Source organism: Erpetoichthys calabaricus, chromosome 4, assembly GCF_900747795.2.
Source record: "Erpetoichthys calabaricus chromosome 4, fErpCal1.3, whole genome shotgun sequence".
In the NCBI taxonomy this organism is placed as follows: domain Eukaryota; kingdom Metazoa; phylum Chordata; class Cladistia; order Polypteriformes; family Polypteridae; genus Erpetoichthys; species Erpetoichthys calabaricus.
The window spans coordinates 322,360,262-322,373,907 of record NC_041397.2 but is presented as its reverse complement, the minus strand read 5'-3'; the positions used below and the strand labels follow the sequence as shown (position 1 = coordinate 322,373,907).

At 40.4% G+C, this 13,646-nt stretch overlaps 2 protein-coding genes across 2 annotated transcripts in view; one reads left to right on the top strand and one right to left on the bottom strand.

Moving 5' to 3' along the window:
- LOC114643526 (NACHT, LRR and PYD domains-containing protein 3-like) overlaps positions 1–13,646 on the top strand; it is a 2,412,635-nt gene that overhangs the window by 158,940 nt on the left and 2,240,049 nt on the right. The gene's annotated exons all lie outside the window — the stretch shown is intronic.
- LOC114643530 (protein NLRC5-like) overlaps positions 1–13,646 on the bottom strand; it is a 1,801,805-nt gene that overhangs the window by 1,296,473 nt on the left and 491,686 nt on the right. The gene's annotated exons all lie outside the window — the stretch shown is intronic.

The window sequence follows — 13,646 nt, the reverse complement described above, 5'->3', positions numbered from 1 at the left end:
TGACTGTAACTGAAGATATATGATATGGTATGATGACTCTGACCCTGACCCCCCAAATGATCAGCCAATTCAGACAGCATTACAACTTCGCTTGAATGCAATTAACAGAATGTAAAAACAGATCATCAGATGCAGCATTTATTTATTTAACCAAGTCATTTAAATTGTGCTCAATATCACAGAGTACAGCCCTTCTCCTTAGTTTATTGGCCACATCTCTTACAGCATCCACTATTGCATTTTGTTACTCCAGAACAGTCCGTCAGCACACAGCCAGATGGTCACCCAGTTTCTGAGGCAGAGGTGTGTGAGAAGCCAGCAACTGAAGATGTGCTGGGCACAGCAGCACCATCACTGCTTGAAGCAGCGTCCTCGGCACGGGGGGTCAGCTTTTCTAATATTGTCTAAAACATATTAAACAGATGGTGGGCCGTGACTCACAATTATACATTGACTGTGATATCTGACCACTTCTTTTTTATTTCAGGGCTCTGTGAGACTTTCTGAACTTGAACTTTCCAGTGTCTCTGCCATGCTTTTGTTGCTTATACCATTGCTTAAGCCAACAAATAGTACGTTTTTCTTTGCCTCCACTTCACATTTGCTGAAATTCTTCTTTTTCTTACATGCCTTTTCTATTGTCTTTTAACCAAACACTGAATGGAAGGTGATATTTATATTGATTTGCATATTAAAATATGTGAAATTCTGGGCGGTCGGGGTGAGGCTGTACGAATGTGGACGTGCGTTAAACTTCACATTCATTGGAATTTGTAAGGCGGAAATGTGAGGAACTTGGCGTACACACTGAATTATGTATCTGGATTTTTTTGTCCGTATGCACATTTCCAGTTTTGTTCATATGCCATGTTTTAGTGTGAATTCTACGCACTCCATTATACATTAGACGCTCTGTCTTTAAGGCCTCACTATTACCCAGGTGTCTCATGTACAAAGCGTGCGTAAGCCATTTCCTATGCAAAAGACAGGATTTATAAAACCTGAACTTGGAGTGAAAATTAGATTGAAGTTTCAGTCATTCATAACTCTTACACAGACTGGTTTGGTGCTGCCATTTTAACGACTCGAGGCAGCAGGAGAATGAAGTGAACTGGAAATCTCGTTTCTTTGTGCATTTCAAAGACAATCTGATGTCCATCCATCCATTTTCTAAACTTGGTTCTTCTAACCTGTAACAGAACAGGCGTCGTGTGAGTTCTGGGCGGTGGTCTCTGTAATGAGGACGGCCCTTAAGATGTCTAAGTCTACTGATAAGTCAGGTGTGATCATGAAAAAGTTCACAAATACCAATTAATTATATTTAAATGACAGTATGTGATAATTGTGATAAAATAATCACCATCCTATTTTAAGAAGTTAGAAAATGTACTTAACAATCAGTGCGACTGAGTTAACTGATTTGAAAGTTGGAGCATTTTCTGTTATTTATTTACTTCATTATAAAAAACAAATATCACTTCATTTAAAATATGTTGTCACAGAGGTACAGAGGTATGTGTGATGTGTAATGGAGATTCACTCAGACCACCAGGCCGCTGTTTGTACTGGCAGCCATAAGCCACAGCCACACACTCTACTGTTACAGTCACTTGTGCTGACTACTGATGATCTGTTCTACCAACAGGAGCGTCTTTCAGGCGTGTAAAAGAGGAAATTCTGTAGACAACAAATACAAGTTGACGTCACCTCTCAAGCGGAATCTGAAATGGTGAACTAACCTGTCATTGAAACTCTACACGGTGTCTGTCTGTCTGTCTGTCTGTTTTAAAGATCAGTGACCTGCGCTGGAGAGTTACTTTAGGCAGGACAGATTATAACATTCAGGGCAGGGGGCAGCTGGAGCCCATCTCAGCAAGCAGTAGGCACAGGCAGAAACAACTCCTGGACAGGGTGCCAGCTCATCAAAGGGTGAAAACTCACACACACAGATATTTGGACTGTGGGAGCAAACAAACGTTAGCACTGTGTCACTGTGCACCTAATTCTTTATTTAACATATTTATATTAACTTTGAAATTAAAAAACAGAGGAAACATATAATTTACTTGACACTTAGATGGGGCAGACCCCCCGATGGCTCCTTAAACTCTGCCATATTTCAGTAACACCTCAAGCTTACACTCACTGAAGTTTCATTGTTGGTGTTCTGCCATAGTTTGAAAGTAAAGACGTCGCTCAGGAGCAGGGCCAGATTTATATGGTGATTAGGTCATGAATTTTCAAATGAGGCGTTACCTGATTATTGGAGGGGCTAAACGTGTGGGCACAAGCTCAGAGTTTTATGTTCATTTGAGATTTAGGGAGGAACTTTATGTGCCATGTGGTGTAAATAGAGTTTGACAAATCTGATTTACAGTATCTATCTATCTATCTATCTATCTATCTATCTATCTATCTATCTATCTATCTATCTATCTATCTATCTATCTATCTATCTATCTATCTATCTATCTATCTATCTATATATCTATCTATCTATCTATTATATAGTGCCTTACATATCTATCTATCTATCTATCTATCTATCTATCTATCTATCTATCTATCTATCTATCTATCTATCTATCTATCTATCTATCTATCTATCTATCTATCTATATATCTATCTATCTATCTATCTATCTATCTATTATATAGTGCCTTACATATCTATCTATCTATCTATCTATCTATCTATCTATCTATCTATCTATCTATCTATCTATCTATCTATCTATCTATCTATCTATCTATCTATCTATCTATCTATCTATCTATCTATATATCTATTATATAGTGCCTTACATATCTATCTATCTATCTATCTATCTATCTATCTATCTATCTATCTATCTATCTATCTATCTATCTATCTATCTATCTATCTATCTATCTATCTATCTATCTATCTATCTATCTATCTATCTATCTATCTATCTATCTATCTATCGACTCTTTGTCACTTTGACTGCTCTGGTCTGGTTGGTGTGGTTGTGGGTTGCTGGCCGGTTTCGTTCGTGGATGGTCTCTGTGAGTATTTGTATTTTTCTATCTTTTTTCTTCTTCTCTTAGTTATATTACTGTTGTAAAGTTTGTTGTTAGTTAAGACACGGCCTTGGCGTGTTTTTGGCCATGGCCATGTCCAAAGAATCAGTGCCAAAGTTTTTTGATAATCTCTCCCGCCGCAATGGCGCTAAGATCTTGGCGGATCTGGTGGTCTCTGTTGAGACGTGTGTGGAGGCAGTTGGGAGAGTAGTTGGATATAAAAATGTTCGCTCAGCATCAAGAATGAATAAATCGGTGGTCGTTTTTGTAAATGAGGAATCCCTGGTGAACCAGTTGGTAGAGGAAGGGTTAGTTATAAGTGGAGCGCTTGTCCCTGTTTTGCTTTTATCAACACCTGCTAAAAAAGTAACAGTTTCAAATGTTCCTCCATTTTTAAAGAATGATGTTCTGGTAAATGAACTGAAGCATTATGGCCAGATCGTTTCAGAATTAACAATGACCCCTCTTGGATGCAAACAGCATGAATAAAACACGTTGTTTCGTTTCATAGACAAGTATATATGATATTAAACAACATGAATGACGATATCAATGTAGCCCTCCGATTTAAAGTGGACGGCAGTGACTATGTTGTGTTTGTCACGTCTGAATCCATGAAATGTTTCACTTGCGGTAGAACAGGACACACGGCCTCACAGTGTAAAACTGGATCAGTGGTATTTGTGGGTTCTCCTACTCACCCTGAGGAGAATTTAGACGAAGTGAACAATGAAGATAGTGAGCATGAATCTGAGAGTGGTGAAGAGGTTGAAAGTATGGATAAGTGTGAGTCTGATATGAAGGAGTCGATGGCTGCAGCAGGTGTTGTTTGTGATCTGCCCCTTAGTACTTTAGTGACCGCAGCTCCTGAGAAGAGTCTGCTTCAAAGTATTACAGATATGTCGGCCAAGGCCGGCGGTTCAGCTGATCGCCTATCAGTCAGTCCTGAGCCGGCAGAGACCACACCAACTGAAGTTCACGTATTGCCTGAGATCAGCAGCACTGCAGTGGATAGCAGTGGCAGTTTGCTCAGGAGAAGCTGCACCACTGGTCCCAGCTGTAAATGAGCCTCAGATCACTGATATGAGTGTAGAAGTGAACGCTTCCGATTACAGTCTCCTGCCGGAGAGCTCATTGAAGGGGGCTACTGAGGGGCAGAGATGTGAGAGAGCCGAGACTGACGGCGGAGTGGCCGCGGTGGTGAGTGGCAGTGCAGTGGTGTGTGAAGGAGTGAGTGCGAGCAACGAGCCCGTTAAAGTTTCCACTCGAAAAAGGAAGGAACAATCAATGGATAGAGGACAGGCAAAGAAAAGCCTTGTGTCAAATCAGACACCTAAGGAACATAGTAAGGGTGTGATAAACCAAAGTGACAGCACAAACGAGTTAAGGGACAATGTGGAGGGTGAGAGTGACATTGACGCCTCTCAGTATCTACTAAGAGGCAGTTATACTACGGCCAGTATTAGGAGTTTCTTGGAGTTTATTGATGGCAAGAAAGGAGTGAAGGTTGAAGATCATTTTCCAGATCTGCAGTTATTTCTCGTATCTGCACAAAGAGTTATGCGTGAAGCAATTCAGTTAGGCATGGAGCAAAAAGAAGCAACCTGATTAAAGTATGGTATCGGCAAAGTGCGCAAGTCACTCAACCCAAAACAATGGATTGCCTCTTTAGTCAGCTCCTTTGTATGGTGTGGTGTCTTTTACTGTGGACTCCTATTGGCAGTCTCTTCACATTGGGAGTTTGAATGCTAATGGCTGTAGAGGAGGGACAAAGAGGGCTGTGGTTTTTAATTTCTTAGAAGAGAAGCATTGCATGTCAGCCTGCTCCAGGAGAGCCATTCTGACCTTCAGAATCAACCAGACTGGCTACAAGAATGGGGGGTCAGGTTTTTCTTAGCCATGGTTCAAGTCTTAGTGCTGGGGTGGCCATATTGACGGGGATCAGGATGTGATGTTCATTAATGTCTGTGTCCCTACCAACGGGAGAGAAAGGATTTGTTTTTTTGAATCGTTATGAAAGTTGGTCGATTCTTTTGTTAATGGCGAGTTGGTTCTGGTGGCTGGTGATTTTAATTGCACGGTTAATTACATGTTAGATCACAATGGTGTTGAACCTCATCCTGGCTCTGCTCAAGTCCTAGCGGCCCTTTTAAAACGGGCCGATCTCGTGGATGTCTGGTGTCATAAATTCCCATCAGACAGACAGTACACCTGGGTGAAGGGATGGGATGGAAATATTTCTATGGCTCGATTAGATCGCTTTTACTGTCCCAGTCACAATCTGAACACTGTCACTTCTGTCTCTATCTCTCCTGTTGGCTTTTCTGACCATTCTTTGGTGGGGTTGAAAGTTGTCATCCCTAAAAAGAAACCTTTTTTCAAAACTTTCTGGTATTTCAATGTTTCGCTACTAGAAGATGCCCATTTTGTCAAATGTTTTGAGTTTTTTTCAAAGCAGTGGACTGTTACCAAATCGAGATTTGATTCACTAAAGCAGTGGTGGGACATTTCGAAACTTCAGATAAAGGCTTTTTGTCAACAATACACACAGGAAGTCACTCAAAAGTGCCTGCTGAACATGAAAGCCTTAGAAGAAGACATTTTGAAACTGCAGGATGCTTTACAAAAGAGATTTGATGAGGAGATTTTTTTCTGCTCTAACATCTAAAAAGCGTTCCCTTGCTGATCTTTTGGATTTACGTGCACAAGGGGCCCTGGTGAGGTCACGTTTTCAAAATATAAATCATTTGGATGCACCTACAAAATTTTTCTTTGGGTTTGAGAAGAAAGAAGTCCAAAGCAAACTGATTCACATGCTGAACGACGCATAGGGGAGAAAACTGAGCACAACTGAAGACATCCGAAACTTTGCTGTTTCTTGTTATACAAATTTATTTCAGGACGATTTTATTGATCATTTGGCAATGGCTGGTTTTCTTGATGGCCTTCCCGTTGAGTTCTACAGACAGTTCTGGCCTTTACTGGGGGCTGACATGCATGCAGTGTTCATGGAGAGCTTAAGAGATGGGGAGTTACCTCTGAGCTGCAGAAGAGCGGTGATCACTCTGCTTCCGAAAAAGGGAGATCTGTGCCAAATAAAGAACTGGTGTCCCGTGAGTCTGCTCTGTACAGACTATAAGATTTTCTCCAGGACTTTGTCAAACCGTCTGAGGACTGTGATGAGTTTGGTGGTTAATTCTTGTCAAGCTTAATGTCTACCTGACCGCTCAATTTTTGATAACATTTTTTTTATGCGTGATGTGATTGAAGTATCAAAAATGTATGGCGTCTATCTTGGAATTTTATCTGTTGATCAGGAGAACGCTTTTGATAGAGTTGATCACAGATATTTGTTTAACACCTTGAAATGTTTTGGGTTTGGGGAAAATTTTATCAAAATGATCAGACTCTTGTATACTAAGGTTTTTGGTATTTTAAAGATTAATGGCACATTGAATGCCCCTTTCCTGGTCAAGAAGGGGATTTGACTTGGGTGCGCTTTATCAGGGATGCTGTACTATTTGTCGATTGAGCCATTCCTTTATCAGATTATTCAGAGACTGCAGGTTGTGGACCTCCCTTCTCGCCCAATGGTCACTGCCAAATGTTTGGCCTATGCAGTACGACATGTCCATATTTGTCAAATCTGACCATGATGTCAATATGGTAGTTTCGTGCCAAACAACGTTTGAAAGCATCTCCTCAGCTAAAGTCAACTGGGCTAAGGCCAATGCTCTCCTACTCGGGTCTTGGGTTGAACATCCACTGCCAAAACTTCCTGCAAATCTGACCTGGAACAGAAGTGCTTTCGTTATTTTGGGGTGATGTTGGGAGGTGAAGGACTGGATGAGAGTAATTGGGAGGGCATTTTGGATCAAGTCAGTGCTCGGCTGAACAATTGGAGATGGATTGTGGCCAAACTGTCTTTAAGAGGGAGAGTAATTGTGGTGAACAACTTGCATCGATGCTTTGGCATAAACTCCAGGGATGTTACATAAGATCCAAAAACTGTTGGTTGATTTTTTTTGGGATGGTCTACATTGGCTGCGACAGAGTGTGCTGTTTCTACCAGTGGAACAAGGAGGTCAGGGAGTCATTGATGTACCTTCAAAGGTTGTAGGCTTTTGACTCCTGGTATTTCAAAAGCTTTTGTTTGGTTCTCACCATCTGATTTGGAGGGATTTGGCACTTCATTTCTTTTTACGAGTAGGGGATTATGGATTTGACAAGCAGCTTTTGGTAATGAAAATTAATGAAATGGACCTTTCAGTGTTACCCAAATTTTATAGGGGTGCTTTATTGACCTGGCATCCTGTTTTTAGAAGACATTTCAGTACATCAGGTTGGTTGCACGATGAGCCTTTGATTTTTAACTCGTTGTTCTCATGCTCTCAACTGAGGAGTAAAAGTTTTACTGATTTATTGATTAGAAATGGGATTTTAAAAATCAGCCACATATATGGTACGGAGCAACAGACATTTGTGGAGCCTGCAGTTTTGGCTTCAATTTTAGGTGTGAAGTCAGTGTGGATGATCGAGGGCTTTCTGTCTTCTGTGGCCAAAGAACATCACAGACTTGAAGACTCCATCAGCACCACCAGCACAGATCTACAGGTCTGTCCTAATGTCGATGTCAACTCCATCCCCAAAAACTCGATTATCACATTTGACAACGGAAATGTGGTGTCATTTATATGTCTATCAAGAAAAGAACTTTATCAATATTGTGTGAAAGTGATTCATTTTTTTTCCCTGAAGACAATCTTTGATTCGCAATGGAGGGAACATTTAGGGGTAGTAGGTGGGAGGGTGCCGGCCTGGTGGGAGCTGTACAAGCCTCCGAGCAACAAAAGGACAGCCGACCTACAATGGAGGATTGGGCACAGCGTCTTAGCCACAAACTCCTTCTTAAAAAGAATCAAACTCACAGAGTATGACAGATGTGATTTTTGTGGACAAAGGGAAACCGTTTTTCATCTTTTTGCATCATGCGTAAGATTGGGAGTTTTCTTTAAGTTTTTAACTGATTTGTGTAGAAAACGAGGACTGGATTTTAATATTGTGATGTTTATTTATGGTGCCGCTTATAATAAGAACAACAGGCGCAGGACACAGTTAGTGAACTTTTTGCTGGGTGAAGCAAAACTAGCAATTTTAAAAGTAGGAAAAATAAACAATGTGGGAAAGGAACTGTGGACATCGACTTACTGTTAAGGCCGAATATTCACTTGAGGATCACACTGGAGTTTACTTACTATAAACTAATACACAAAATGGACATTTAGAGGATGTGTGGCGTACAAAAGGGGTACTGTGTGCTATAGAGGAGGGAGAAGTGAAAATCAACTTATAACTCACTGCTGGAATATTGTAAATATTGGAGTTATTTATAGCAAGTGATTCTCTGTGAACAATACTGGGAATCGGGGCTGTCTGGGCCTCAGTTTTATTTATTATGAAGATAAATGAGGAGGGCACTGGGGAGGAGATGAGAAAATATAAAATATTATAAATGATAACTGTGTGTGGGGTTACACGGGGTTAATAGGGATTGAATATTTGGAGTTTTTCTACTTTTCATTTCTTTGTATTGGTTATTTATAATACTTTTTCTTGTGTATGTACTTTTAATATATTGATGTTTGTTCTTGTTATATTTTTTTGGTTCAATAAAGTACTTTTTAAAATAAACCTATCTATCTATCTATCTATCTATCTATCTATCTATCTATCTATCTATCTATCTATCTATCTATCTATCTATCTATCTATCTATCTATCTATCTATCTATCTATCTATCTATTATATAGTGCCTTTCATCTATCTTTCTATCTATCTATGACTCCTGTTTCGCTGTCTGTTGATTGCTTTGGGCTGTCATGGCCGTGTCTGGAATTGCTGGTTGGTTTCGTCTACACAGGGTCTCTCTCTGTGAATATTCCTGGTTTCTTTAAATCTATTTTTACCATTTTTCCTAATGTTTAGTTCTTTTATTAATGATTTGCTTTTTGTTTGAGGTTATATTTGTTCTTTTCTGGTCTTTATTGTACAAGTCATGTATGGCTGCCCATGCCATAGCTGTGTCCTGAAGAATTCCTCCAAGGCTTCACCCGTGAAATTTTGAAAATAATTCAAGGAAAAAAACAGAATAAAGGAGGTCATGGACCCGATGGTCTCTGTTGAGGCCTGTGTTCTTGAGGTGGCAGAAAGAGTGGGCTGCAAGGATGTACAATCTGCCTCACAAATAAATAAAACAGTTGTGGTTTTCTTGAATGATGAAACTTTGGTTCTTGTCCTGGTACAGAGTGGGCTCCTAATAAGCTGCTCGCTAGTCACAGTGTTATCTTTGTCGACTCCAGCTAAGCAAGTCATCGTTTCTAATGTACTTTCATTTATGAGAAATAAAATCTTAATAAATTGATTTTGTAGATATGGTGAAGTCATAACGGACATGATGATGAGCATGCTAATGTGCAACTCTCCTGATTGGAAACATGGCGTCCCATTCAGATGACAGGTGTATTTATTATTAAATGACATACAGTACACTCACCAGAACTCAAAGTAGCCCTGAAATCAGTAGACGGTGTGATTATGTTGTGTTTGTCTGTACAGTCAATGAAGTGCTTTAAAAGTAGTCAGACAGGGCATAAGGCAAACAAATGTAAGAACAGTAAGGTGAAAGATAACTGACATATGCCAGGAATGTCCAGTGAGTACAGAGAACTTGTTGAGGAGAACATCAGATGACAAAGTGAAAGATTCAGTGACTGGTGAATCAGAAATGGAGGACAAATTGACATTTAAATCTGAAGCAATGACTGAAGCTCAGGGTGAAGTGAAAACAGGAAAAAGTGTTTCAGGAACACCAGGATATGAAACAGGTGAGCCGGTGATGACCAGCAGAGAGCAAGAGATAGAAACGAGTCGGGGTCTCATCCATTACAGGAGATGGACGTCTAAAATAGAACTCCATTAGCAGTTGTGTTATTTTTTCTCTTTTGTTTATCACTCTGAGGTATCGTGTATTTACTCAACCCGAGGGGGTTCAATTACAGTATATGCAAGCATACAGTATATAAAAATGAGCAGCAGAAAAAGGGCTCAGAAAGAAACGGGAAAGACAACTAAAGTTTCATCCAAGCCAAGACATGCATCAAGTCCAACTGCCAGGTACGGCCTTTCAGAAACGGACCTGGAACAGACAGAACATTAGAACACTCTGGACGAGAGCAGGCCATTCAGCCCAACAAAGCTCGCCAGTCCTGTCCACTTATTTCTTGCAATAAAACATCAAGTTGAGTTTTGAAAGTCCCTAAAGTCTTACTGTCTACCACACTACTTGGTCGCTTATCCCAATTGTCTATCGTTCTTTGTGTAAAGAAAAACTTCCTAATGTTTTTGCGAAATTTACCCATAACAAGTTTCCAACTGTGTCACCGTGTTCTTGATGAACTCATTTTAAAATAACAGTCTCAATCCACTGGACTAATTCCCTTCATCATTTTAAACACTTCAGTCATGTCACCTCATAATCTTCTTTTGCTTAAACTGTAAAGGCTCAGCTCTTTTAATCTTTCCTCATAACTCATCCCCTGTAGCCCTGAATCACCCTAGTTGCTCTTCTCTGGACATTTTCTAGTGCTGCTATGTCCTTTTTGTAGCCTGGAGACACAGGACTCCACATGAGGCCTCACCAGTGTGTTATAAAGTTTGAGCAGAACCTCCTGTGACTTGTACTCCACACATCAAGGCACTATATAACCTGACATTCTGTTTGCCTTGTTAATGGCTTCTGAACACTGTCAGGAAATTGATAGCTTAGAGTTTACTATGACACCTAAATCATTCTCATAAGGTGTACTCTCGATTTTCAGACCGCCCGTTGTGTATTCAAACCTCACATTTTTACTTCCCATGTGTAATTCTTTACATTTACTGACATTACATTTCATCTGCCACAAATCTGTCCAAGCCTGTATGATGTCCAAGTCCTTCTGTAATGATATAACGGATTTCAAATTATCTACTAATCCACCTATCTTGGTATCATCTGCAAACTTAACCATCTTGTTACTTATATTCTTATCTAAATAATTTATATATATTAGAAATAGCAGCGGCCCTAGCACTGCCCCCTGCTGGTCACCACTCTTAACATCAGCCAGTTCTGATGAGGTTCCTCGCACCATCACCCTCTGCTTCCTGTGTCTCAGCCAATTCTGTAGCCATCTAAAAATATCACCCTAAACTGCCACTTCTTTCAAATTGATGCCCAACCTCTTGTATGGCAGCTTAGCAAATGCTTTCTGAAAGTCAAGATAAATAATCTCATATGCCCAACTTTGATCGTATCCTTTTGTTGCCTCCTCATAGAATTCCAGCCTGTTAGTAAAACACGACCTCCCTCTTCTGAACCCACGCTGACCGTTCCTAATAACTCCTGTCCTTGCCAGGTGTTGCTCAATCTTATCCTTAATAATTCCTTCTATTAATTTTCCTGTGATGCATGTTAAGCTTACTCGCTTATAGTTGCTCTGATCTGCCCTGTCACCCTTTTTATATAATGGGATGATATTTGCCATTTTCCAGTCCTTCGGAATCTCTCCAGTGTGCAGCGACTTCCTAAAAATATGTGTCAAGAGTTTATATCTGAACTCGCTAGCCTTCTTAAGAACTCGAGGGTAAATATTATCTGGTCCTGGTGATTTGTTTGATTTCAGCTTATTTAATCTGAGCAGCTCTTCTCCCTCTACAATTTCCAAATCCCTCAGTCCCTCCTTAGTAGTCCCTGTTACTGCTCTGAGGTTATCCACTTGCTCACTTGTGAACACCTCAGAATAATGTAAGTTCAGGGTATCCGCTATTTCCCTTTTGTATTTTTTAATCCCCCTTTACTATTTCTGATGCACTTGACCTCCTCCTTGACTGTTCTTTTGCTACTAAAATACTGAAAGAATATCTTAGGGTCATCTTTCGCTATATTCCACCCCAACTGTCTTTTAGCCTCCCTGATATCCTTCTTAATGGTTGCCCTCATGTTCTCATATGCTCTACGAGACAGGTGAAAGCACAGATTTCCTGGGACCAGACTCTGCAGCATCGTCTCCAGCCGAGAGTGAAAGTGGGAGCGATAATGCAAGTGAGTCAGACCAGGAGAATTCATTAATTCAAGAAGTTTCATTGAAACTGAAAATGGCCGTACCTTCCACGATGTCAACTACTCTTTGCGAGCCGCCAATGTTGACTCAAACTGGGCTTGCCACTTCACCTGTGGAGGACAGAGAAGATCGAAATGATCTGTCCGAGCTGAAGACGTTAAGCAAATATTCACAACTCATATTGAAAGTGCTGAACAACTGGCAATGGCTGCAAATTCTGAATGCAAAGTTCTTGTAGACAGACTTGCTGTACTAGAAGATGGATGCAGAAGGAATAATATTAGAATCAAAGGTCTCCCTGAGAATCATGAAAGTCCAAACCCAGGGAAATTCATAGCTGAACTATTCTCTAAAGTAATCGGAGAGGAAAAATCAAACAAATCAGACAACAAGATAGCAGTAGCTTACCACATACGTGGATCGAATACCTCAAAACCTAGGACTCTCATCGTGCTTTTTGAAAAATTACAATTTAAACTACATATAATGTTATTTCTCAGACAGAAACAAGAGAAACAAAAGAGGCGCTACATTTGAAGAACATCACCAGCAAAGTGAAGCACTCCTTCAAATCACAAACACAATGACAGGTAGATTAGTACTAATAGCACCAAAGTGGGCTGAGTGTCAGTGTGCTATGAGGTGCTGTAGTGTGATGGAATCAAACAAAGCAGCCGGCCTTGACGTTCAACATAAAATCTGAAGTATCAGAAGAAGCAGGAGGATAAAGCCCCTCTAAAGATGGCAGGGGTGGTGAAGAGGAGCAAAGTTCTCAGATGAAGCTCATTATTTAGTGATCAGCTCACCTGCTGATCCTCACCTGTGGTTATGAGCTCTGAGTAGTGAATGAAGACATTTGGGAGGACAAGGGGCTGAGACCAGGGTCCTGCACTGGACTACTAAACTCCATCTCATGAAGAAGGTAAGGACTTTAGGAATACACAAGGAATACTGAACAGAACCACCACAGGAGGTAGATGAGGTGGTCTGGGCATGTGGTGAGTGTAACAAGAAATAAAAAGAATTAAACTCAGTAATCAATACATCATTGTGAAAAATCAAACCTCCAGCTCCCTGGCCATCCATTTTTTTTGGCCCACAGTCGGCCTGTTGATGGTGCAAAGGAACTGGAGATTCATCGATTCATCTGGGATTCTGCAAATTGTGAACATTCCTCAGCACTCATAATCACACTTTAGGTTTAGTTCTCAGCCACTATGGTCACATTCACACAATATAATGTTTCACATCATTGTTTGATTATTAACTAATGCAGTAAGAATACAACACTTTTTGTTCATCTTTTTAATCTCTTGATCTACACCAGTGGTACTGGCTCATTGTCTGCACGAGGGGTCTTTAATGACTCTAAGAGTCTGAAACAGATACGACAGTGTGAGGTCTGGATGGTTCTGACGAGTTGTAAAGCATCATCGAGA